Source organism: Macrotis lagotis, chromosome 5 (assembly GCF_037893015.1).
Source record: "Macrotis lagotis isolate mMagLag1 chromosome 5, bilby.v1.9.chrom.fasta, whole genome shotgun sequence".
NCBI lineage: Eukaryota > Metazoa > Chordata > Mammalia > Peramelemorphia > Peramelidae > Macrotis > Macrotis lagotis.
The window spans coordinates 72,109,146-72,134,954 of NC_133662.1; positions in this window are offsets into that span (position 1 = coordinate 72,109,146).

Genomic DNA, 25,809 nt, shown 5'->3' on the forward strand with positions numbered 1-25,809 from the left:
CAAAACCCCTTTTTAAAGAAGCCTTTGCACCTCATTGAGAGGAAAGGATAAGCCCAAGTTTACAAAAATAGTAAATACAAATAGTGGAATTTGAACACAGGTCTAATGAATTCAGAGTCAGTTTTTTTTTTCTTTCTTCTATGTATATGTACATTTTTGATATTCACACAGAGACACACAGAAAAAACCCAAAGAAATTAAAATAAAATTTGATGTCAAGTTTTATGGACAAAGACCAGAACTAATCAAGAGGGGAAGGGGATGTTTAGAAGGACATAAATTTAGAATTGGGTTTTTAAAGAATATCTTCAACTTAAGAATGGGGAGAGAGGGTATCCCAGACATAGGGAATACATCCAATGCAATCCAATAGATCCAATGCATGTTCTGATGAGGAATAGAGTGGTTTAGTTTGAAGGCAAGTAGCATGAAAAAGGATTCAAAATGCAGTTTCATGATAACTTACTATTTCTATGCTTTATAAATATAAAATATATAATTTTTCATGTAGATATTTTCCTCATAACATATTTATTATATATATATGACTACATAGATTTACACATATACAATATCACCGTATGATTTCAAAAATATTATGAGATAAGCAGGACAAATATGGAAATATTAGCCCCATTTAATAGATGAAAAAGAAATAGAGATTCCAGATGATGACCAATTTAATGTCATAGTTAGCAGTCTAGTTATTGAAAACCAAATCAAACAAAACAAAATCTTCCTACTCCATGGAAAGAACTCTTCCAACAGAAGCTCCTCAGGAAAATTGTTTTTATATTGATCTTTTTATTCTAAATCACAAAATTAGTAAATATAGTTTGGGTTAATTTTATGGAAATATGAAAAAAGTAACAATTACTAAGATTTGTATAGCTGCTACTATGTGCCAAACAAAAATTATCTCAATTACTCTTCATAAATATCCTGTGAGGCTATTTTATCCTCATTTTACAGATGAAGTAGACAAATAAAAATGATACTTTCAAACCTTTTGTTTTTAGCATGAAAGGCAGAAAGGTATAGTGCCTTGAGTATGATTGAGAGCCAAAAGACCTGAGTTAAAATATTACATTTGATGCATGTTATGAAGTAATTTTCTAATATTTTAAGTTGCAAAAGATTTTCCCAGTATACATAATTGGAGTGAGTTTCTACATTAGTTCTTTTTCATTAATGAACATAAAATATATCCAGTATATTAATAAACAAGTTTATCAATAAATAAGGTGTAAAATAAACATATCAAGATAAGTACATTAAAAATAAAATAAAAAATAAAAGAAGAATGAATGGTCAGATACATAATGTTGTCTTTTAGTTTCAAAGAGGATCAATAAGCACAATGTAATGGATAATGATTTATGTATGAAATAAATTTAAATGAGATAGAGTTGCATAAAGTCATTTCTCTTTCAGGCGTCAAAGACCAGTGACAAGACAAAAGTTAGGATAACTGATGATGGTCCTGGATCATCTTGGTGTCTTTCCTGTCTGACCAGGCTCTACCTTCAGTCACCTTCATGACTGTTGATACAAATTATTGTTATCTGGCTGTTCCTTGGGTTCGGGGGTGGAGTGGGGTTCACATATTTGAGGTAGATATTCCCCTACCTTACCAGTGGATTTGAGATCTCAACCTGGTTTTAACCTGCTAGATGAGACTGTTCTTCCTAGGTATAGCAGCTGCAAAGCTTCTTGTAGCCTCACACAAACGTTGGGGGATTAAAGAACAAAATAGAAAGAAATTAGCAAGTTCTCACATTTGAGTTAGTAGTTCTCCCTCAATACCTCATAATGGTTAATTGACAGATGATATAGACAGACCAACAGAAGGATAGATAATAGATATATTTAGAGAGGTGATGTCAAGACAGTTAACAGTTAACGAATGATCTTTGCCCCTTTGGGAGCAACTAGGGAAGCACTTGTCCTAAAGAAAATATTTCATTGAAGAATTCATGATTTCAACCAATAAGAAAAGGATCCTGCAACTAAAACATCTGGTTACAGAGATTTCATTTGATCTTCTGTAACCTTAAAGAGAGTGATCAATCATAAGGAAGATTAGAAAATACCAAGGTGAGACATGTCAAAGCATTCATCGCATACCCTTCGTGTCTCTCTGTGTGTGCATGTGTGTTTGAGTCAGAAACAGAGAGACAGAAAAACAAGTCAAAAACAGGGAGACAGAGTCAGAGAGACACACAGAGAGAGAAACACATAGAGACAGGAACAGATACACAGAGACAATTAAAAAATATCTCAGCTTTTATATATTATATTGAAATTTACATTGGAGAATGACCAACAAAATCATTAGATGGCTCATAAAAAATGACAATTTGCTGAGTCTTGGACAGTGGGAATTCATTCATAAGCATGTGATAAAGACTATTACTGTTAGTACTGGGGGACGCTTCTCTCTCTCTCTCTCTCTTTGAAAATGTGTCCCATACCAAAGGGTTGTTTTCATTCTGGGCATGGACAAAGGTTTTCTAAGTTTGTTGAGTTACTTTTGAAAATGTTATGAAATCTACACAGTAGTTGTTATTCTGAAGTTGATGAATGTGATGTCTTGGGAAGTACTGAGCCTAAGGGCATTGCAAATCAGAAGTAATTCAAACAATACCCATATTAGTCTACAAGACCTCAGTCTACATATGTGTTTCAGATGGTTAGTCAGTAAACAACAATTAAGAAGATGCTACCATTAGTCTCTAATTTAGCAAGTGTAATTATATGATTACTATGTATCTGACACTGCTAAATTCCTGAGAATACAAAGATAAACATTAAAGAAAAGAAATTTTAACCTTAAGCATCCTAAGGTCAAAGAACATTACATTCTGTCAAGGTTTACATCTTATCTATATTCCTATGTGTCCAGAGAACCTATAAATTAGAAATATTATTATTCAGTGGCAAAGTTAATTTTTAAGAGTTTTGAGACAGACTTGCATTTTGACTTAATTTATTAGACATATTAATGCTGTTCAATCATTTAATTATGTCTGATTCTTTGTGACCTCAAGGAAAACAGCATGTCTGGCTTTATATCTTCAACTAATTCTTGAAGTTCAAGTTTGTGATACTATGATACTAAGTTTATTCAAGTTTATGATACTATGATATCTATTCATCTCATCCTCTGGCATCTCCTTTTAATTTTGCCTTCAATCTTTCTCAACATGATGTTATTTTCCAAGGAGTTCTCTCCTCATTAAGTGGTCAAAATTTTTAACTTTCCACTTCAGTATTTGACTTTCCAGTGAATAGCTTGAATTTCTTTAATTATTAACTGGCTTGACCTCCTTTCTATCTGATGGACTTAGAAAAGTCTTCTCCAGCACCACAATTTGTAAGCATCAATTCTGTTGCACTTTGCTTTCCTTATTGTCCAACCCTCACTGCTATACATTACTCCTGGAACACAACATAGCTTTAATTATACAGATCTTTGCTAGCAAGGTGATGTCTCTGACTTTTAGTATTATCTATGCATTTGCCATAACTTTCCTTCCAGGAGCAAATGATTTTTGATTTCATGGTTATAGTCATCATTTGCAATGATCTTTGAGCATAAGAATATAAAATTTGACATGACTTCTTTTCTTCTCGCTCTATTTACCAGGAAGTGATGGAAGTGGTTGCCAAGATTTTATGGTATTTTTTATATCAAGCTCTAAGTCACTCTCCTCTTTCACTTTCAAAAGGCTTCTTATGAGTTATATCTTGCACAGTTATCCAATCCAGTCATGCCATAGCTTAGAATTCTGAAAAATGATCATCCACTGAAGAAGGAAATGGTAAACCATTCCAATATGTGTGCCAAGAAAATCCAATGGACAGTATTAAAATGATAAAATATATGACATCATAAGATTAAACCCTTCATGTTGAAAGATGTCCAATACATTACTGTGGAGGAGAAAAAGTCACCTACAATTAGCTTTAGTACTAATGAAGTGACTAGCCCAAAGTTAAAATTAAACTCAGGTTTAATCTGAAAGGAAAGTCCAATGTTAAAAAGATCCATATTGCCCAGTAACCTGGAATGCATATCTATGAACCAGCTTATATCAAAATAAGGTCAAAATGGGTATTCAGGATAGAGAAATAAAAAGCAATACCATAGATAAATTAATAGACCAAGAAATAATCTAACAGAGCTATGGAAAGGGGAAAATTTATGAGCAAACAAGAATTAAAGCCCATTATAAACTGCAAAATGAATGATTTTGACTATATTAAATTAAAAAAAAACTTTTGTACTATTAAAATTAATGCTTTCAAAATTAGAAGGAAAGTAGAAATCTGGGAATAAATCTTCACAACTATCAGTACTGATAAAAATCTCATTTTATATATATATATATACATATATAATTGTATCAAATTTATAAGATCACAAGTCATTCATCAATTGATAAATGGTCAGTTTTCAAATGAAGAAATTAAATCTATATATAATCATATGAAAAAATGCTCCATTATTGATTTGAAAAATGCAAATTAAAACAACAATAAGGTATCACCTCACACCTATCAGATTAGTCAAGAGAAGAAAAAAGGGAAAATGATCAATGATGAAGAGGTTGTGGGAGAATTTGGACATCGATGCATTGCTGGTGGAGTTGTGAATAGATCCAACCATTCTGGAGAGCAATATGGAGCTATGCCCAAAGAGCAATAAAGCTGTTTGACTCAGAAATTCCAATTCTAGGTCTATACCCAGAAGAAATTACAAAAAAACTGGGAAAAGACCTACATGTTCCAAAATATTCATAGCAGGTCTTTTTTGTAGTGACAAGGAACTGGAATTTGAGGGGATGGATGCCCATCAACTGGGGAAAGGCTGAACAAGCTATGGTATTTGAATGTTATGGAAATCTATTGATCTATAAGAAACAATAAATGGTCAGACTCTAGAGAAACATAGAATGAATTACAGGATATGATAATGAGTGAAGGGAGAAGAACAAAAAGAACAACATACACATAAATAACAACATTGTGATGTGAACAATCTTGATGAAAGCGTGGCTCCTCTCAGCAGTTCAGAGAACTAGGAAATATGCATTAGACTAACTATGTTATCCCCATCCAGAAGAAGAAAAACAAAACAAAGCACACACACACACACACACATACACACACACACACACACACACACACACACACACACACACACACCCATAGCCCCCCCACAAAACAAACCCTTCATAATCTGATGATCACTTTATAAACATTATCTCTTTGTATCTCTTTCCCTTAATCCTAATACCTTATACCAAAAATAACTAATCTGTAAACATGTTTGTCAAAATATGTATGTATGTACAATGCTATCTAACTGGTTGTGGCTGAGGGGAGACAAGGTAGGAAGGGAAGGTTGAAGGAAATTTTGTAATATAGAGATATACATGGGCATATGGATGAAAATAAATAGATAAATTTTAAGAAATATCCATGAACCAAAGTAATCAAGATTTGGTCAAATGAATGAATTTTCAGAAGTACAGATAGGTTTTTGAAAATGTAGAAGAACCAGAGACCAAAATAACAAAATTCACTGGATTTTTGGAATAATCAAGGTATTTACAGAAGAAAAAAATTAATAATTTTGCTTCACTGACACAATAAAATGTGATAAGTTCTTAAAGAGAATTGCCAAGTCATCTTACTAGTCCTCTGAGAAACCTATGTACAAGGCAAGAAGAAAATGTTAGAACAAAACTAAACAAATAATTTATTAAAGCTTGTAAAGGGGAATATCATTATAAAAGGTTTCATCTGAGATCACAGTCTTATGCAGCTATACAATTTGAGAGCCTGGGATGGTATATAGTGGAATGAATACTGGATTCAGAAAATTTGGGTCTCAGTTTTGCTTCTATAAAGTGGAAAAATCTAACTTTTAATTTCTTAAAATTTTATGTATCACAGTCTTGAAAATTGAGGACCTTCAAATAATGATTCTATTTAATTGAGTTATGTCTATTGGTATTTGTCACATTAATAATTAAATCATCTTAGTATTATTATGAAAGAGCTTTGAACTCAGTTACCAACTGAAAAGGTTACTGGGACTTTTTGAATCTTTGGGAAACACTAAGAGAAAAATTACTTTAAATATTATGTTCTTCTTTGTAAATTGAAGAGGATGAATTAATTTTTCTATTGGGAAACAATGATGCTATAGTGGATAGATCAGTGACCATGAAATAAAGAAAATCTTGGTTTTAACTCAACATTAGATTCTAGCAGTTCCATTCAGAGTAAGTATGTTAACCTTTCAACTTCAGTTTCCATATCTAAAAATGAGGGTCAGAACTGTGCCTTCCTTACAAAATTTTTGTGAATGTCAAATGATAGAATTAATATTTAGTGTGTGGCAAAATTGTCCAAATAACAATCACATATGATGGCATGTGCATATCCATAGCTTCTCACTTTTTTCCACTTATTATTTCCTATTTTAGTAACTCATTGCCTTCTGATCCATATTTTGAATATTATTTTATTTAATTTTTCAATTACATATGAAGTTAGTTTTCAACATTCATCCTTTTGTGTAAGCTTTTGAATGCACATTTTTCTGCATTCCTACCTTCCCCTACCCATGATGGTGAATAATTTGATAAAGATTATATGTGTATAATAACACATTTCCCTATTAGTCAATTTGTGAAAGAAAAATAAAAACTAAAGAGAAAAAAATGTAAAAAGAAATAAAAATTAAAAGAAATTTTTCTCATTTAATATTTTATTTTGTTTTTCCAATAACATGTTATAAAAGCTTTTCAACATTCAACCACATGCATATGAATATTTATAAGTTGCATAATTTCCTTCCTCCCTCCCTTCCCACCCCTCTCCCCTTAACAGAGAACAATCTGGTGAACATTGCCATACATATTTGCATTTAACATGTTTACAGATTGGTCATTTTTGTATGAGGAATTGGGACTAAGGGAAAAGAAAGAAAACCATGAGATAGGAATTAAAAACATAAGAGAAATTTTTAAAAAGTGAATGCAGTATTCATTCATTTTATTTATTTTTTTGTAATTTTGTTTTGTTTCATTTTTCTTCCTCTGATGTGCATAGCATTGTCCACAACAGGTTTCCCAGGGCTATCCTAAGTCTCTGAAGTGGGGAGAGGAACTGCATCCATCAAGACTGATCAGCTCACGTTGTTGTTGTTAAGATTAATAATATTCTCTTAGTTCTGCTCCCTTAGCTCAGCATCAGTTGTAATTTATTCCATGCTTCTCTAGAGTACAACCATTCATGATTTCTTATAGAGCAATAGTACACCATAATAGTCACATAGAATAACCTGTTCAGTCATTCTCCAATTGGTGGACATCCACTCAATTTTCAATTCTTTGCCACTGCAAAAAGAGATTATATAAATATTTTGGAACATGATGAACTTTCCACAATTTTATGATTTCTTCTGGATATATCTGGTATTTGTATTGCTAGGTGAAAGGGTATGATCAGTTTTATTGCTCTTTGGGAATAATTCCATATTGCTCTCCAAAATGGTTGGATTAGTTCACAGCTCTACCAACAGTGGTTTAATGTCCCAATCCTCCCATAATCGCTCTAATATTGATCATTTAAATAATGTTTTTAAAATGAAAATAGTATGCTTTGGTCTGAATTCAGACTTCATAATTTCTGAATGTGAATGACATTTTCTATTAAATGATTTTTTCCCCGAGGCAATGGGATTAAGTGATTTACCCAGGGTCACAAAATAAGTAATTATTAAATGTCTGAGGCTGGATTTGAACTCCCGTCTTCCTAACTCCAGGGTCCACTGTGCTACCTGTCTGTTCCCCATTATTTGTCCTTGATTCACTGAACTCCTGAGAAGAGATAAGTCTATCATAGTTGATCACAAACTAATATTAATGTCCTTTTTTAAAATAATTTTTTAAAAAAATGACTCATTCAACTTTGACTTGGATAGCATTTTATATTGTAAGTCCTTTAGAGTTATATTGCGTCACCTCTGAGAAAAGCTAAGTCATTCACAGAAATATTGTTGTACTTTTTATACACTATCACATTTTATCTTCTCATATAAGTTTTTCAAGGTTTTCCTGAGATTGCCCTGCTCATCATATCTTATGGCAAAATAACATTCCATCACAATCACTTGCCATAGCTAGTTCAGCTATTGTCCAATTGATAGTTATTCCCTCAATTTTCATTTCCTTGCCACAAGCAAAACATTACCATAAATATCCTTAAACAAGTGGATCTTATTGTATGTCATTTTTCATCTCTTTGAGAATACAGATTTAGTCGTGGCATTGCTAGGTCAAGGGTATACATGGTTTAATTCCCCTTTGGGCATGATTTCAAATTGCTTTAGAAAATGGTTAAATCATTTCACAACTCTTCTAATAAATCATTAATGTTTCTTTTTCTTTACATCCTCTCCAACATTTGTCTTTTTCCTTTTCTGACTTATTAGATAATTCAATAGATATAAACTAGCTCTTCAGAATTATTCTAATTTGCATTTTTCCAATCAGTAGTTAAACTGAATTTTTTTTTAAAATATGACCTTAGGGGTGGCTAGGTGGCACAGTGGATAGAACACTGGCCCTGGAGTCAGGAGTACCTGAGTTCAAATCCAGCCTCAGATGCTTAATAATTACCTAGCTGTGTGGCCTTGGGCAAGCCACTTAACTCCATTGCCTTGCAAAAACTAAAAAACAAAAACCAAAAAAAGAAAATATTACCTTAGAGAGCACTGAGAACCTTATCTTTATTCATATGATCTTTTATTAATCGGAGAATGACTTATTTTTAGAAACATTACAATGTTCTCTTTGTTTGAAAAAAGAGGTCGCTATCAGAGAAATTTGATTCAGTATTTTTTTCCTCACAGTTACTATTGCTAATTGTATTTCCCTCCTACCTATTCCCCCATCCCCTCTTTATTCAATTCACTCCCCTCTTTCACCCTGTCCCTCAAGTGTCTTGTTTCTGCGATCCCCTCCCACAATCTGCCCTTACTTCTTTCATGCACCCCCCGCTTTTCCCATCTCTTTTCCCTCCTACTTTCCTCTAGGTTAAGATGAAATTTCTATACCCAGTAGTGCATATATGATATTCCCCACTTTGAGCCAATTTCTATGAGAATAAGATTCAATCATTCCCCCCACTTTCTCTTCTTCCACTCTGCTGCAAAATCTTTTTCTTGCCTCTTTTATGTAAATTAACTTACCCCATTCAACTTCCCTCTATCCTTTTCTCCCCAGTACATTCCTCTCTCAGGCATTAGCTCCATCATTTTAATATTCTTTCATATTCAACTTCCCCCCTGTGCCTTGTCTCTATATATTTCTTCAAACTGCCCTAATAAAAAAGAAAATTAGCGTAAGTTATCATCATTATCTTTCCATGTAGGAATACAAGCAATTCAACATCAATAAATTCCTTATGATTTCTCATTCCTCTACATTTATATGCTTCATTTGACACTCTTATTTAAAGATTGAAGTTTTGTTCAGCTCTGGTCTTATCAAGAAAGTATCTTTTTTCCCTGAAGGATTTTGGTAAAGTTTGCTGAATAGTTGACTCTCAGTTGTAATTGAAACTCCTTTGCCTACTGGAATATGATGTTCTGAGTCCTGTGATAGTTTCATGTAAAATACGCTACATCTTTTATTATCCTGACTGTGGTTCAATAATACTTGAATTGTTTCTTTCTCATTGCTTGTAATATTTTCTCCTTGATCTGATATAATATTTCTGAGAGTTTTCATTTTGGGATCTCTTTCAGCAGGTGATTGTTGGATTCTTCTAGTAACAGAGGGTAACTCTGTTACTAGAATATCAGGGCACCTTTCCATGATAAATTCTTAAAAGATAATGTATATCTTCTATTTTCAAGTATCCAATAATATTAAATAATCTCTCTTGCATCTATTTCCCAAGTCTGTTGTTTTTCCATACAGATATTTCACATTTGTTTTTTTTTTTTTTTGGTTTTGTTTTATTATTTCAGAAAGCAATTAAATTCCATTTGCTTTATTCTGTATTTTAAGAACTTCTTTTCGTTTTTATTAATGATATTATTTGAGATTTACAATTTACCCCCAATCTTACTTCCCTCCCCCCACCCCCCAGGAAGCAATCTATCAGTCTTTACTTTGTTTCCATGTTGTATATTGATCCAGATTGTGTGTGATGAGAGAGAAATCATATCCTTAGGAAGAGACAAAAAGTCTAAGAGATAACAAGATCAGACAATAAGATATCTATTTTTTTTCTAAATTAAAGGGAATAGTCCTTGAACTTTGTTCAAACACCACAGCTCTTTATGTGGATACAGATGGCATTCCCCTTTGCAAACATCCCAAAATTGTTCCCGATTGTTGCACTGATGGAATGAGCGAGTCCTTCAAGGTTGAACATCACCCCCATGTTGCTGTTAGGGTATAGAGTGTTTTTTCTGGTTCTGCTCATCTCACTCAGCATCAGTTCATGCAAATCCCTCCAGGCTTCCCTGAATTCCGATCCATCCTGGTTTCTAATAGAACAATAGTGTTCCATGACATACATATAGCACAGTTTGCTAAGCCATTCCCCAACTGAAGGACATTTATTTGATTTCCAATTCTTTTCCACCACAAATAGGGCTGCTATAAATAATTTTTTACATGTGATGTTTTTACCCCTTTTCATGTTATAGACCCAGTAGTGGTATTGCTGAGTCAAAGGGTATGCTCATTTTTGTTGCCCTTTGGGCATAGTTCCAAATTTTTCTCCAGAAAGGTTGGATGAGTTCACAGCTCCACCAACAGTGTAATAGTGTACCAGATTTCCCACAACCCTGACAACAATGATCATTAACCTTTCTTGTCATATTGGCCTGTCTGAGAGAAGCTTTAATTTGCATTTCTCTAATAATTAATGATTTAGAGCAATTTTTCACATGGTTATGGATTGCTTTGATCTCCTCATCTGTAAATTGCCTTTGCATATCGTTTGACCATTTGTCTATTGCAGAATGGCTTTTTGTTTTAAAAATATGAATCATTTCTCTGTATATTTTAGAAATAAGTCCTTTGTCACAATCATTAGTTGTAAAGATTGTTCCCCAATTTACTACATTTCTTTTGATCTTGGTTACAGTGGTTTTATCTGTGCAAAAGCTTTTTAATGTAATCAAAATCATCTAGTTTGGTTTTGGTGATGTTCTCCAACTCTTCCTTAGGTATAAATTGCTCCCCTTTCCATAGATCTGACAGCTAGACTAGTCCTTGATCTTCTAATTTGCTTATAGTATTGTTTTTTATTTCTAAATCCTATAACAATTTGGATCTTGTCTTGGTAAAGGGTGTGAGGTGTTGGTCTAATCTAAGTTTCTTCCATACTAACTTCCAATTTTTTCAGCAGGTTTTACCAAAGAGAGAGTTTTTTATCCCAATAGCTGGACTCTGGGTTTATCAAACAGCAGATACTGTAATCGTCTCCTCCTTTTGCACCTAGTCTATTCCATTGGTTCACCACTCTATTTCTTAGCCAATACCAGTTTTGATGACTGATGCTTTATATTATAATTTTAGATCAGGTAGGGTGAAGCCCCCTTCTTTTGCACTTTTCTTCATTAAAAGTACTTATTTTCTTCAGTGAGCTTTTGTATCTTCATTTTCATTGGGTCAGTTCTACTTTTTTTTTTTTAGGGTTTTGCAACGCAAACGGGGTTAAGTGGCTTGCCCAAGGCCACACAGCTAGGTAATTAATAAGTGTCTGAGTCTGGATTTGAACCCAGGTACTCCTGACTCCAAGGCTGGTGCTTTATCCACTACACCACCTAGTCGCCCCCAGTTCTACTTTTTAAGGAGATTTTTTCATTTATGAATTTTTTACCTTTTTAATCCATTTGGTCAATTCTGCTTTTTAAGGGATTCTTGTCATTAGCTTTTTCTACCTCTTTTACCTTTTGGATAAGTCTAGTTTTGGGGATGTTATTTTCTTCAAAATTTATTTGTAAAGGAGATACCAGCCTGCTGACTCATATCTAATGATCTCCTTGTATCTCTCATTTCTCTTCCCATTTTTTTTCATCAATCTCCCTTAACTTGATTTTAAAACTCCCTTTTTGGAGTCTTCTGTGGCCTGAGATCAATTAATATTTTTGGAGGCTTTGAATATAGACTTCATTGTCCTATTTTGTGAGTGTGATTTGATCCTCCTTTTCAACATATTGACATCATTTTTCCCAGCTTGCTCATTTTCCCAGTCTATGACTTTATTTTAACTGGTAAAGTAGAGCTCTGCTTCCAGGGTGGAGGGTTCACTGTTGCAAACCTCTGGAGTTTTGTGCAGTCATATTCAAAGTTATTTCTGGAACCTGTAAGTTTTCAGATCTTCCTTGGTTGTGTGATCCAAGGAAAGGTGTTTACTCCCTTCCTGCCCTGGCTCTGGTCTGTGAGTATTCACAAATATTATTTCTTCCCTGGAACTGTATGGAGATTCCCTGTTCACCTGGGATAGCAAACTCCTACCACTGTTCTTCCTCTCCCTGGGACTGCTATTTAGAACTGTGACTCAGATCTGAGTATGAACAATGCAACAGAGTCCTGCCACAGTGCTATCAAAGCTATAAACTCCTTCTGATCCCTTTATAATCTGTGGATTGAGATGCCTGGAAATCCTGTTACCACTGCTGATGAAGCACCTTTCAAGACCTGTACCTGTTTTCCTGGCATGGGGGCTGTTCTGGTGTGGCCTGTACCAGATTGTGCTCCTCTCTCACCCTAGCATGACAGAGTTTTCCTGTAAATTTCTAAGTTGTCTTTGACATTTGTGGACTAAAAAATTTGGAAACCTCCACTCTTACCACTGATTTAGAAAGGTGTGGTCTGCATTGCCACATCTTGTACAGGATCATGCTTCTTTCTCACCTTGCAACTTTTCTGTTGACCTTTTACATTTTGGGGGGCAGAAAATTGTGAGTTTTTGTGAGTTCTGCTATTTTCAAATTTGATGAGTCATTATTTAAATCTATTTGGGGGATTTTTGAGGAGAGTTCCCATGAATTCCTATCTTTATTCTGCCATCTTGACTATACCTCCTCCCTCATACTTCTCATCTATCTTTTCCTAAGGTTTAAGAAAATACTAGAGGTTGACCTTATATATGAGATCCTTCATGAGATGCTCTCTCACTTTTAAACCAGGAAGAAAATTATTTAGTATAAAAGGTCCAATAAACCATTCAAAGATTAGTGTAGATCAGGACAGTTATTTATTTTCTCTTCATCAATCCAATATTAAATGTACAAAAGGCCCATAAATGAGTGCTGATAACAATAAATTTAATAAGAATACAACTATCGTGATGCTTCCCTTGTAGGTTTATATTTACAACATTAAGGTCTGATGTAGTTCAGTTGCATATGTATTTTAAATTTCAGCTTGCCTCCACTACAATATTTTTTCAAGACATATCATGTGGTCTTTATATAGTGACAGTCTGTATGCAAAATAACACAGAATGATACTTGGTTATCTACTAGTTAATGTTGATGTGAAAAAAATACTCTTTTAAATTGAACATCTGTGTACCTTAGGTGTGTAAGTGTAAATTATTAATTAAAGATGATATCAACACCTACAAAATAAGGCAAAAAGTTGTTTTTTTTAAATCTGACTTCAAATATAATATATGGTATTTCCGGTGAATGAGGTAACAAGGGACTGAAAAAAATATATTCTCTTGATCTTCAAGACTAGGAGTTTCTAGCTTTTTAAGACTTAGCATCAAATGATAGACTTATAGGGTCATAGAGATTTTAAGAACATTAAGTCCAATCTCCTAATTTTATAGTTGAGGAAACTGAGGCACACTGAAGATAAATAACTTGAGTAGGGTCACACAACCATTAAATATTTGAGGTAGGATTTTAGGACAAGCTTTTCTGACTTCTGGTCCACTAGTATCTACAATAGTTATTTTCTGGAATTTTGGAACAAAACCAGTCAAGGATTTCACACCAGAATCTTGGGGTTGAGGTCCACATACTTCAGTCCCAAACTCCTCTCTTCTATTTGTTAGAGTGTAAGTTATTGAAAATAAATATAGGCAATGAAAATGGTTTGATTAAATTCTGACCTAGTTGGAAGGGAAAATATGCATATGTATATAGATGAGCACAGTACTCATATTCAGTTCCTGGCTGTCAGTGACATATTAACCTGGATGAGAATTTTAGTAGTTGTAAATTTAGTAGCTTTGACTTGTTTATTCAACTTTCTGGGACCAGACTGGTTCTTTTTTTAAGTGTCTGGTTATTACAGACACTGAATTCAATATTTGTTCCTTTTTACCTAAGTTTATTAGGCTATCTTTTTTTTCAATTCCACATCAAAATATCATTCTCCTATTGCTCTTTTCCCTCTGCACCCAGGACTCACCCAGTGCAAATAGGGATTTATAACCCATTTCAACATTTCAGTCTCGTGTCAATTCTTGCAAAATGAATCTTTTAAACAGAAGAAATATACAGTTAAATGAATTAATTTTCCCCTCAAGAATGAAAGACAGAATACTAAAAATGTACAATGTAGCATGCTTTGAGATCTTATCCTAAAAGTGGAGAACACAGTATTCATGTTGTGTGCTAAATGGAATTTTTTGCTTTAGAGTTCTCTTTTGCCCTTTGCTTCTTAGTGAGGCTTGGGCCTCTTTCTAGATCAGCATACTTTGGAACCAAAAACCACAGTAGAGGTCAGGCCAGCAGAGCCTGCTGGGTAAAGAATGCAGGCTACAAAGGCAGTCATTGTCAATGGTGACGACTTGATGGTGTCCATGACTGAATTGGCAGGATCTCCTGCTTCCCCTAGTGTCTGCTCATGAAATCCTAAACTCATCAGTTTTGAAAAGCATGAAGCTAGGAAACAAGCAGTCCTTTAAGATACTCAAACCCTCAACCACAGAACAGGGGCTAATCTCACACATTTAGGTGAAATCCCTCTGGTCAAAGAGTCCAGATCTGAGGTGGTCTTTGGCTAGGACCCATCTCAATGTGTTTATTTTACTGTGGGACGAATAGCTCCTAAAGTTTCAGTGGTTAAACGGAACAAACTAGAATAATATTACCTTGGGAATTATTAAGAGTTTTCTAGTGGACATGTAATTCCTTAGCTCCACAGCATTTTTATTTCACACATTTAAAGTATGGCCTTCTTATTTATCCAATTATAGTGAATGTGGTATGGATCATAGAATTTAGACAAGAATGGATGCTAGAGTTTATTGACTACAAATCCTAATTTTATTGATGAATAAACTGAGACCCAGAGAGGCTTAGGCCACCTGGGCAAGTAACATGTGACACAAATGGTATGCAAACCCAAGTTCTTGCATTCCAAATACTGGACCATTTTGTTTTTATTGTAGTTTATAGGCTAGGTAAAATACTAATTTGTTACTCTTAAAAGCTTACTCCTTGACAAAATATTAGTATGCCTATGAATTAGTCATTTTGTGGCTTGCTTCTATCTGCAAGCTGCAGAACTTGCTAACTTTAACATTGAATGCGTAATGATCTCACTTGTCAGACTCTATTTCATCAGAGGGTATACTTCCAATTTCTCTATAAATTCTCCTTCAAGTTTATTATAAGAAGTGCTTAGGCTAGCACTTAGATTCTTTTTGACATGTTCAAATAGACTTTTACCCTCCTCAATTTATAATTGCTTATAATTGCCCATGTGAATTCACTGCAATGTTATGCTGCAAATATTTATTCATGATGCCTCATGGATATATATATATATCAACTATAGGTATCAACTTTTTCTGCGGCAATACCAAGCATTTTATGTCAATTAGGTGATTAAGTCCAATATTGCTTTAAGGTAGAGAGAGAGGTTAGATATTATTATATGATAAATTCTAAGATACCTACCCCAAACTGACCAATCAATTGTTAGTAGTATAAATCTCTACTCATTGATTTATGCTGGAGGCTCAAATTCCCAGTGTACAGAGACGTATTGACATACTTTCCTTTCTCAGTTTCTCTTATCATATATGGTTATTCTTGCTCAATGCTTCTCCTCTTTGAGAAGTTACTCCCACTGCTATTAGATGTTGCCTTAAAATGATGTGGAGAAAGTTAATGTTTCACTCTATACCAATCTCAAGAATATGTTCCCAACAATAAGACCCCAAAATGTATGAAATTAATAATGAAAGCAAACTTGAACTGAAAACTTATTTGCAAATTACAATTTCAAGTTAATATATGCCATGTAATTCTTACCAAGAATAGAGAAACAGGCAATTGGGTGCTTATCCTACTGTTATTTAATGAAGAAAATGCAGAAGAATCTTTTGCTGCTGTTCTGGTTTATCACTTAAGTAGCTCATACCTAGATAATTATACTTCTTAATAAGTCTCCTTGAATCCAATCTCTCTTTGCATCCAGTCCCTTTGACATACTACTGCAATGTAAAAATCCTAATGCACACATATAATCCTATTTCCTACTCAAAATTTTAAAAAAATGCGTTGGCTTATTGTTACTTCTACAATAAATAAAATCTTTCCTGTTAGGCTTCAAATTCCTTTTCAAACAATTTCCAAGGAATATATCTATATCTATATCTATATCTATATCTATATCTATATCTATATCTATATCTATATCTATATCTATATCTATATCTATATCTATATCTATATCTATATCTATATCTATATCTATATCTATATCTATATCTATATCTATATCTATATCTAATCTATATCTATATCTATATCTATATCTATATCTATATCTATATCTATATCTATATCTATATCCATATCCATATCTATATCCATATCCATATCCATATCCATATCCATATCCATATCCATATCCATATCCATATCCATATCCATATCCATATCTATATCTATATCTATATCTATATCTATATCTATATCCATCTCTATCTCTATCTCTATCTCTATCTATGTATTTGTATCTGTATCTGTATCTTTATCTGTATCTGTATCTCTATATTTATGTCTTTATCTATATCTATATCATATACATATAGATATATATTGCACCTTAATCCATCTCAAACACTTTATGTTCCATCTAAATTGTCCTGTTTAACCCATACATAATATTACCTAGACTACTGATGTGTCATTTTTCACTCTTCACTCTCTCTCTCACCACAATCCCTATACAGTCTGTTGCCAGTGTTTTTGTGTGTGTGTGTGTGTGTGTGTGTGTGTTTGAGTGTGTGTGTGTGTGTGTGTGTGTGTGTGTGTGTGTGTGTGTGTGTATGGATGGAGAAGTTGGTGTGGGAAGCAATCAACCAAGAGAATCACATACTGTTGATAGAATTGGCAACAGAAATGCGTCTTGAAGGGAGATAGGAATTACAATTTTATATTAAAGACATCCATTTTAAGGAGATTGGGGAAAGCTCTTCATTTAAAAGGTTCATTTTGAGCTAAGACTGTTTCATCTCCCCAACATCTCTCTTATATGCCACATTTTCTCATTTGAAACTGCCACTGCTGTGGTGCAAACCTTTATCACCTCACACCTAGACTATTGCAATAGTCTTCTGGTTGGTTTCCCTATTTAGGTCTTTCCCAATTCTAGTGGATTCTCTACTGAGTTACCAACTTGATTCTCCTTTAACAATCCTGTTTGACTATGTGATTCCTTTATTTTAATGAATTCTTGTATCTCTCAATTGCATTTAAGTTAAAATATTAAATCTCTGTCTTTTGAAATCTTCAGAATCCTTTTTACCTTTCCTATTTTATTTTACTTTACTCTCTCAATTAAATATTATTCAATAACATTGTTTTCTTTGATATTTGCATTCTATTTATTTATTTGTTTGTTTGTTTGTTTCAGTTTTTTGCAAGGCAGTGGGGTAAAGTGATTTTTCCCAAGGCCACACAGCTAGGTAATTATTAAATGTCTGAGGTCACATTTGAAGTCAGGTCCTCCTGACTCCAGGACTGGTACTCTATCCACTGCACCACCTAGCCATCCCCTACATCCTATTTACAAAAATGCATATGTTTTACTGGGTGATTCCCAATGCCTGGAAGTGTCTCCTTCTTTATCTCTGGTTTCTGGATTCTTTAACTTCTTTGAAGTCTTAGCTTAAGGGGCACGCAATGAATAGAGAACTGGCCCTGGAGACAAGAGTATCCAAGTTCAAATCTGGTGTCATTCACTTAATAATGCCTTTACTATGTGACCTTGGGCAAGTCACTTAACCCCATTACCCTGCAAAGACCAAAAAGAAAGAGCTCAAAATGAACCTTCTAAATGAAGACCTTTCTCCATCCTCCTTAAAATGGATGTCTTTACTATAAAATTGTAATTCCTATCTCCCTTCAAGACGCATTTCTGTTGCCAATTCTATCAACAGTATGTGATTCTCTTGGTTGATTGCTTCCCACACCAACTTCTCCATCCCTACACACATACACACACACACACACACACACACACACACACACACACACACACACAGACATACAAACAAATTACTTTTATTTCTTATTTGTCTTTATATTCATTATTTTCCTCAATAGAATATAAGTTCCTTCAAAGAAGAGATTGCTTCATTTTTTCCTTTTTTCTTCAATATGAGAGAGTTAATATTTTGTATTGATGAGGAAAACTGTTAAAGTCAGGAATATTTGTGTTCTAGCATCACTTTTGAAATTGACTAGTTGTATTAACCTGGCTAATACATTCATAATTACAGTGCTCTAAATAAATCTCTAAGTTATAAAGTTTAACAAGTGCCCATTTATATTGGTGAAGGGAATATAGTTATAAAGCATTTTCTCATATTAAGGAAAGTCAAGGTCTACTCCCCATATCTTTATCTAGTCTCAGAAACTAGTCTAATGACTGAAATGAAGTACACATTTAAATAAAGTCTACTTGGAATCATTTTTTTAAACGAATTCTACTTTCATTTTTCCTGTGGAGAGAATGAAGTGGGGGCTACGAACACTGAAATGAGAATTAATTGTAAATGAGTCCATGATATTCTGTATTGAAAAAAATCAATATCAGATTATTTAGGTAAAGATGGAAAAGTGAAATATACCATATTAATATGCAATGACCACCATTAGATTTTAACCTAATAGTCATAGAATTATCATCTTTGCCTACTAGGTAGAAAAATTTAAAAATTTGTGAAATATGAATTATTTTACAATTTATTATTTTTCTCTTGAGAGAAGTAAATAGACAATTTTTTATTTATGATATACATTTAGGATATGCAGTGTCTCATACTTATTCTCTCATTACAAGAATAATTTCCTTGCAATTGGCATGTTGAGCCAAAAAGAGGAGCTATGATTGTGTCTGCAAGTACATGAATGCCTGCCATATGGAAGAGGGTGTTATCTTATTCAGTTTAACTCCAGAGGGCAGAACCAGAAACAAGGAGAATGAAATGAATGAGGTAAGGGAACAACTTCAATTAAATTGTCTAGAAATGTAAAGGACAGCATTGAAATCTTTAAATGAAGGACTATTTGAGTATGTTATAGAAGGGAGGGAATTATATATAAGTTGGAGAAGATGGAATATGAGGTATCTTTTAATTCTCAGATTTTATGATCGAGTGACATTGCTCATAATAATTACTCACAATTATATTGCACTTTAAGTTTCAAAGTACTTTACATAACAGAATCTCATTTGATACTTACAAGAGTCCCACAAGATAAGCTTTGCTAAAGAGAAAAATAACTCAAAGTTCAGATAAATTGACTGTTGCAACCAAGTTTATTCAGCTAAGAAATTCCATAATTTTTGAATTAAATTTTTCTGACTCCAATTATAAGGTACTTTATCATACTAGATTGTAATTTACACTATATTTATAGAACTTAAATTAGAAGTCAAAATGGAAAGAGACATGCATATAAACTTACGGGTCTAAGAAAATAATTTTTGTAGGGATTTCAAATTTTAGCAAATTAAAAAAATGCAATTGGAGATTATTTCAAATGATAAGGAATCAACATAATTTTTGGTATGGTACCCTGATCTTAAGAAATCATTGATTTCCCCTCTGGGATCAAAGAATTTCAGAGTTAAAAAGGACCTTAGAGATCATCTAGACCACTATAAATATAAGCAGAAATTTCCTCTAAATTTTGGTTATAGTGAACATGAAATTTCTGTTTGAAGATATGAAGCAATAGGTAATTCAGTACCTAACAAGGCAATTCAAACCAATTTTGAATAGATTTTTTTTCCTTTTCTTATAATTATAAAAAATTGGCCTTACTAAATTAGCTAGCATTTTCTCCTGGTTAGTCCTCATGAATAATAATATCAAAGTTAATAACAATAACTATATTTTCAGAATGTTTGCAATCTGTTATAGATGTATTAACTCATTTAATCCTTACAATTGTCTTATAAAATAGGTATAATTATTGCTCTTATTATAGATGAACAGAGAATGAGAAAAGCTGAATAGATGGAAAAGGTAAGACTCCTTGTCTGGAGTCCAACAAACAGCTAGTGATAATAAAGGAAATATTTGAATTAGTGCTTTCCTAGTCTCAAATTCAACAATGTCCACTAGGCCAACTAGGTGCCTCTCCCACACGACAACCTTATAATTGTTGGAATATTGCATTCAATTCCCAGTAAAATTTTATTTTTCTATCTAGGCAAGATATTAAACTATTTTCCTGATGCCATGATTTAAATTCATTTCCTATTCTGGTTCCCATTCTCTAGATGTACTCTAAATGATTTTTCTAATTACATTTACAAATAATTTTTGACAATTTTTCTTTAAATGAGTTTCAAATTCTCTTCCTCCCTCTACTGTTCCCTCCTCTGAGATGGTAAGCAATTTGATATAAGTTAAAAGTGTGCAGTCTTGTACAACATAATTCTATATTAATCATATTGTGTAAAAAAATGAAAGACAGAAAAATTTAAGAAGTATGGTTCAACCTTCCTTTAGACTCCATTAGTTACTTTTTTCTCTGAAGATAGATAGCACTTTTCACGATAAATAATTTGCAATTGTCTAGGATCATCTTGCTGAAAATAGCTGTCATTTACAGTTAATCATACAATATTAATGTTATGGTGTATACTCTTCTGGTTGTACTCACTTTGTATCAATTCATATATGTTTCCATGTTTTATAAATTATACTCAGTGCATATGTATTTGAAAAATTAAACAATGTAAATTTATTTTTCACAAAGGTGATTATTGTGTATTTCTGACATCCTGTTTTCCACATTTTTCATTTCTTTTTCTCCTTTTATTCTGTCCCTCCTCAAAAGTGATAAAACACTCACCCTTTCCCAATCTGCCAGTCTTTCAATCATTCTTTTCTTTTTCAATTTTTATTTTTTTAAAAATTTATTTATTTTTTTTAACCATATGCACATGTATATTTTTAAGTTACAAAATTTCCTCCCACTCCCCTCCCCTCAGTGACAGTCAGGTTAGCATTGTACATACATATTTTGGATTAACATGTTTGCATATTAGTCATTTTCAGTTTAAAGAATTATGATTAAAGGAAAAAGATACATAAAAGATGATTTTTCATAGAGTGTTCATCAGATACTGAAGGCTTAGTTTTTCTTTTTTTGTTGTTGTTTTATTTTGTTTTTCTTCCTAGGACGGGAATAACATTGTACATAGCCAGTCTAATATGGTTGTCGTACCTCTCTGTACTGCTGAGAGGAGCTGTTTCCATTAAAATTGATCATCTCATAATGTAGTTGTTAATATGTACATTGTTCTCTTAGTTCTGCACCCTTTGCTCAGAATCAGATCATGAAAGTCATTCCAAGTTCTACAGAGTCCAACCATTTATGATTTCTAATAATATTCCATAGTATTCCATAACTTGTTTAGCCATTCCTCAATTTATATGCATCCCCTCAATTTCCAATTATTTGCCACTACCAATTATTCCTTTCTTATCCTCTTCCCCTAATACTTTCCTGTAGGGTAAGATAGATTTCTATATTTGAGTGGACATCTTATTCCCTTTTTTGATCCAATTTCAATGAATAAGGTTCAGGCATTTCTGCCATCTCCTAACTTTTCCTCGATTGTTTTATCTCTTATATGATTCTTTTATATATGAAATAATTTACTCAATTCTACCTCTTCCTTCCACTTCCCCTTATAACATCTCACTTTGTCAAATTTTGTTTTTATTTTTTTAGATATCATCCCATCATAGCCAATGCACACCAATTCTGTCTATATATACTTCTTCTAACTGCTTTAATAAACATAGAAATCTTGGAGTTACAAATATCACCTCCCCATATAGAAACATTAGCACTTTAACTTTAATGAATCCCTTATAAGTTCTCTTTCATCATTATGCTTCATTCTTCCCTTGAGTCATATTTAAAAATCATTTTCAATTCAATTCTTCCCTTTTCATGAGAAATACTTGAAAATCCTCTATTTCATGAAACCTTCATTTTCTCCCATAAATATTATACTTAGTTTTGTTGGGTAGGTGATTTTTGGTTGCAATCCTAGTTCCTTTGCTCTCAGAGAATATCCAGATGTCCTTCACTTCTTTAATGTAGAAATAGCTATATCTTTTGTCATCCTGATGGGGCCTCAACAGCATTTGAGTTGCTTCTTTATGAATGTTTACATTATTTTTTTCCTTGACCAGGGAGATCTGAAATTTGGCTATAATATTCTTGAGAGTTTTCATTTTGAGACCCCTGTCAGGAGGTGATCAATGGATTGTTTCTATTTCAATTTTGTCCTCTGGTTTTAGGATATCAGATTAGTTTTCCTTGTTAAATTTTTGAAATATGTTATATAAATTCCTTTTTAATCATCTTTTTCACCTTAAATTATTTGTTGTTTTCAAAGTCAGTTGTTTTCTCAAGATATTTCTCATTTTCTTTTCTGTTTTCACTTTTGACTTTGCTATATTTATTTTTTATTAATCTCATAGAATAATTAACTTCTACTTGCCCAATTCTGATTATTAAGGGATTATTATCTAGAGTAAGCTTTTTTAACTCCTTTGCTATTTGGTCAATTCTAATTTTCAGGGAATTATTTTCTTCAGTTAATTTTTGTACATTTTTTTATTTCATCAATTCTGCTTTTTTACGGTATGATTTTCTTTTTTAATATTATCACTCCTGACTTTTGGCCAAGATGGCAGAGAGAAGACAGGCACAGTTCTAAAGTCTCCTGATCTCTTCCCCATCTATCACATGAAACAAACCTCTTAAAAGAAATCCAACCCATACAATCCAGAAAGAAAAGCCAGGAGAAAGAACATCTACCTCAGGATTTGTCTCCAGCAGGCAGCAGCTTTGGCCAAATTTGAGCGGGTGAGTCTGGGCTCAGAGGGAGGATCACCCCGGATCAGCCAGATGAACAGCTGAACTAGAACTGGGAGCCAGAGAGCTGGACCTGTTTGATCAGCAGTGGGGCTGGACGACAAGGGCTTTAGTCCGCGGGGGAGCAGAGGCACTGGTGTTGGTGCTGTCCCCCTGGAGCTTCGGGATAGGTCTGGGGGAAAGAGTTCTGGTGTAGGAGACTTGAGGACACCATCCTGGGTTCCTCTGGTCCCATTACAACTCAGACTTCCTCCCAAACAAACAAATGCGAACTACTTCTGCCTCAGGCCCAGGTGTGTGAGCACAAGAATCAGCCCAGCTGAGGAATGACCTCAGACCAGGGTAAAGCCAGCCATTGATTGAAGGCAAAAGGATTCAATAGCTCCAACCCATCCCTTCAAGCAAAGAGAAAAGGCCTCAGCCAAGGTCACAGACACTCCAGAGAAAGCAACCAACACCTCTTACTGGCCAGCCAGTGAAACTGCACTCAGGGAGTAAAGCCTTTAGCAATCCCAAGCCCAGGTGAACCAGCCCCGCCCCCCCACAACTCAAGGTCTTAACAAAATGAAGAAGGGTCAGTGGAAAGTTGAATCCATAGAAAAATTCCTGGAAGGGAAAGACCCTAACTCAGAGAGACCTGGAACCTCTGAGGAGAATACAATCTGGTCTCCAGCACAGAAAGACTTCCTTGAAGAAATAAGGAAGGAGCTTAAAAATGTTGGAGAGACAATTAATACCTTGCAACAAGAAAACAAAACCTTAGAAAGTACAATTGGGCAAATACAAAAGGAGAATAAATCTCTCAGATCATCAATTGGACAAATACAAAACAAGAATAATTCTCTCAGATCCTCAAATGGGCAAATGCAAAAAGAAATTAATTCTCTCAAAACCTCAATTGGTCAAATGCAAATGGAAAGCTCTTTCAAAAGTAGAATTGACCAATTGGAAAAGGAGTTGCAAAAGGTTAATGAAAAAAAACTCCTTCTCCAAAACAAGAATGGAGTCTACAGAAACTAAATGACTCCATGAGACAGCAAGAGTCAGTTAAACAAAACTAAAAAATAGAAAAAATAGAAGCAAATGTAAAAACAACTGACCTCGAGAATAGATCGAGGAGGGGCAACCTGAAAATTATAGGACTTCCTGAAAACATTGAAGAGAAAAAAAGCCTAGACTTAATATAACAGGATCTAGTGATGGAAAACTGCCCTGATATCATGGAACCTATGGGCAAAGTAGTTATTGAAAGAGTACATCGATCCCCACCAGAAAAAGATCCTAAAATGAAAACACCAAGGAAGGTTGTGACCAAACTCCAGAACTATCAGATCAAAGAAAAAATCCTGCAAGCAGCCAGAAAGAAGCAATTTAAATATGAAGGAGCCACAGTAAGCATCACTCAGGACCTGGCTGCATCAACATTAAGGGATTGAAGGGCCTGGAATGAGATATTTCAAAGAGCAAGGGACCTTGGAATTCAGCCAAGAATCTACTTTCCTGCAATGTTGAGCCTTTTCATCCAGGGAAAAAGATGGACATTTAAAGAATTGGAAGAATTCCAAAAATTTCTGATGAAAAGACCAGAGCTAAACAGAAAATTTGGACATCAAACAGGAGGTTCAAGAGACACTTGAAAATGTAAAAAAAAAAAAGGGGGTGGCAGTAAAAGGAAAAAAAAATGCAATCCAGTAAGTTGAAACTGGCTATATCCCAGCATGCAGGGGAGATTCTCATAAATCTTGAGAATTGTAACTCTAACAGAGAGCATACACCTGGCAAGAAATGATGGACATTTATGACCTATCCATGAGACTGCTATCTAATGGGATGTAACTGGCTTTAATCCTACTTGGGAGAAAGACTCTAATAACTCTCAGGAATTTTGACTCTATTTGATAGAATATGCTGAACTAGAAGGGACAGACACTCATAATTTTCAATGACTTAGAATGATCTAAAAAAACACTACCTCCTTAAAAAGGGGGACAGGAAAGAGAATGTAGGAGGGAGGGGAGTGAATGGGGTAAATTTCATTACACTAAGTGGTACAAAAACCTATGGTAATAGAGGGGAAGAAGGGAGCAGAGGAGAAACACCTGAATCTTCTTCTCATCAAACTTGGCTTAAGGTCAATCTACACATATTTAGTTAACTTATAAAACATCTAACTTTTCAAGTATTAAAAGGAGAAAGGGGGAGGGGGGATGGAGAAAGGGAAAGGGAGTGGGGGAAAAAGAGGAAATAACAAAAGGAAGGGAAGGGAAAAAAGGGAAAGGGGAAAGAAAGGGGAGGGTGTGATATAGGAGGGCAAACACACTGAAGGGGGTGGTATACAGAAACAAAATATTGGGGAATATGGATAAGGGGGGAAG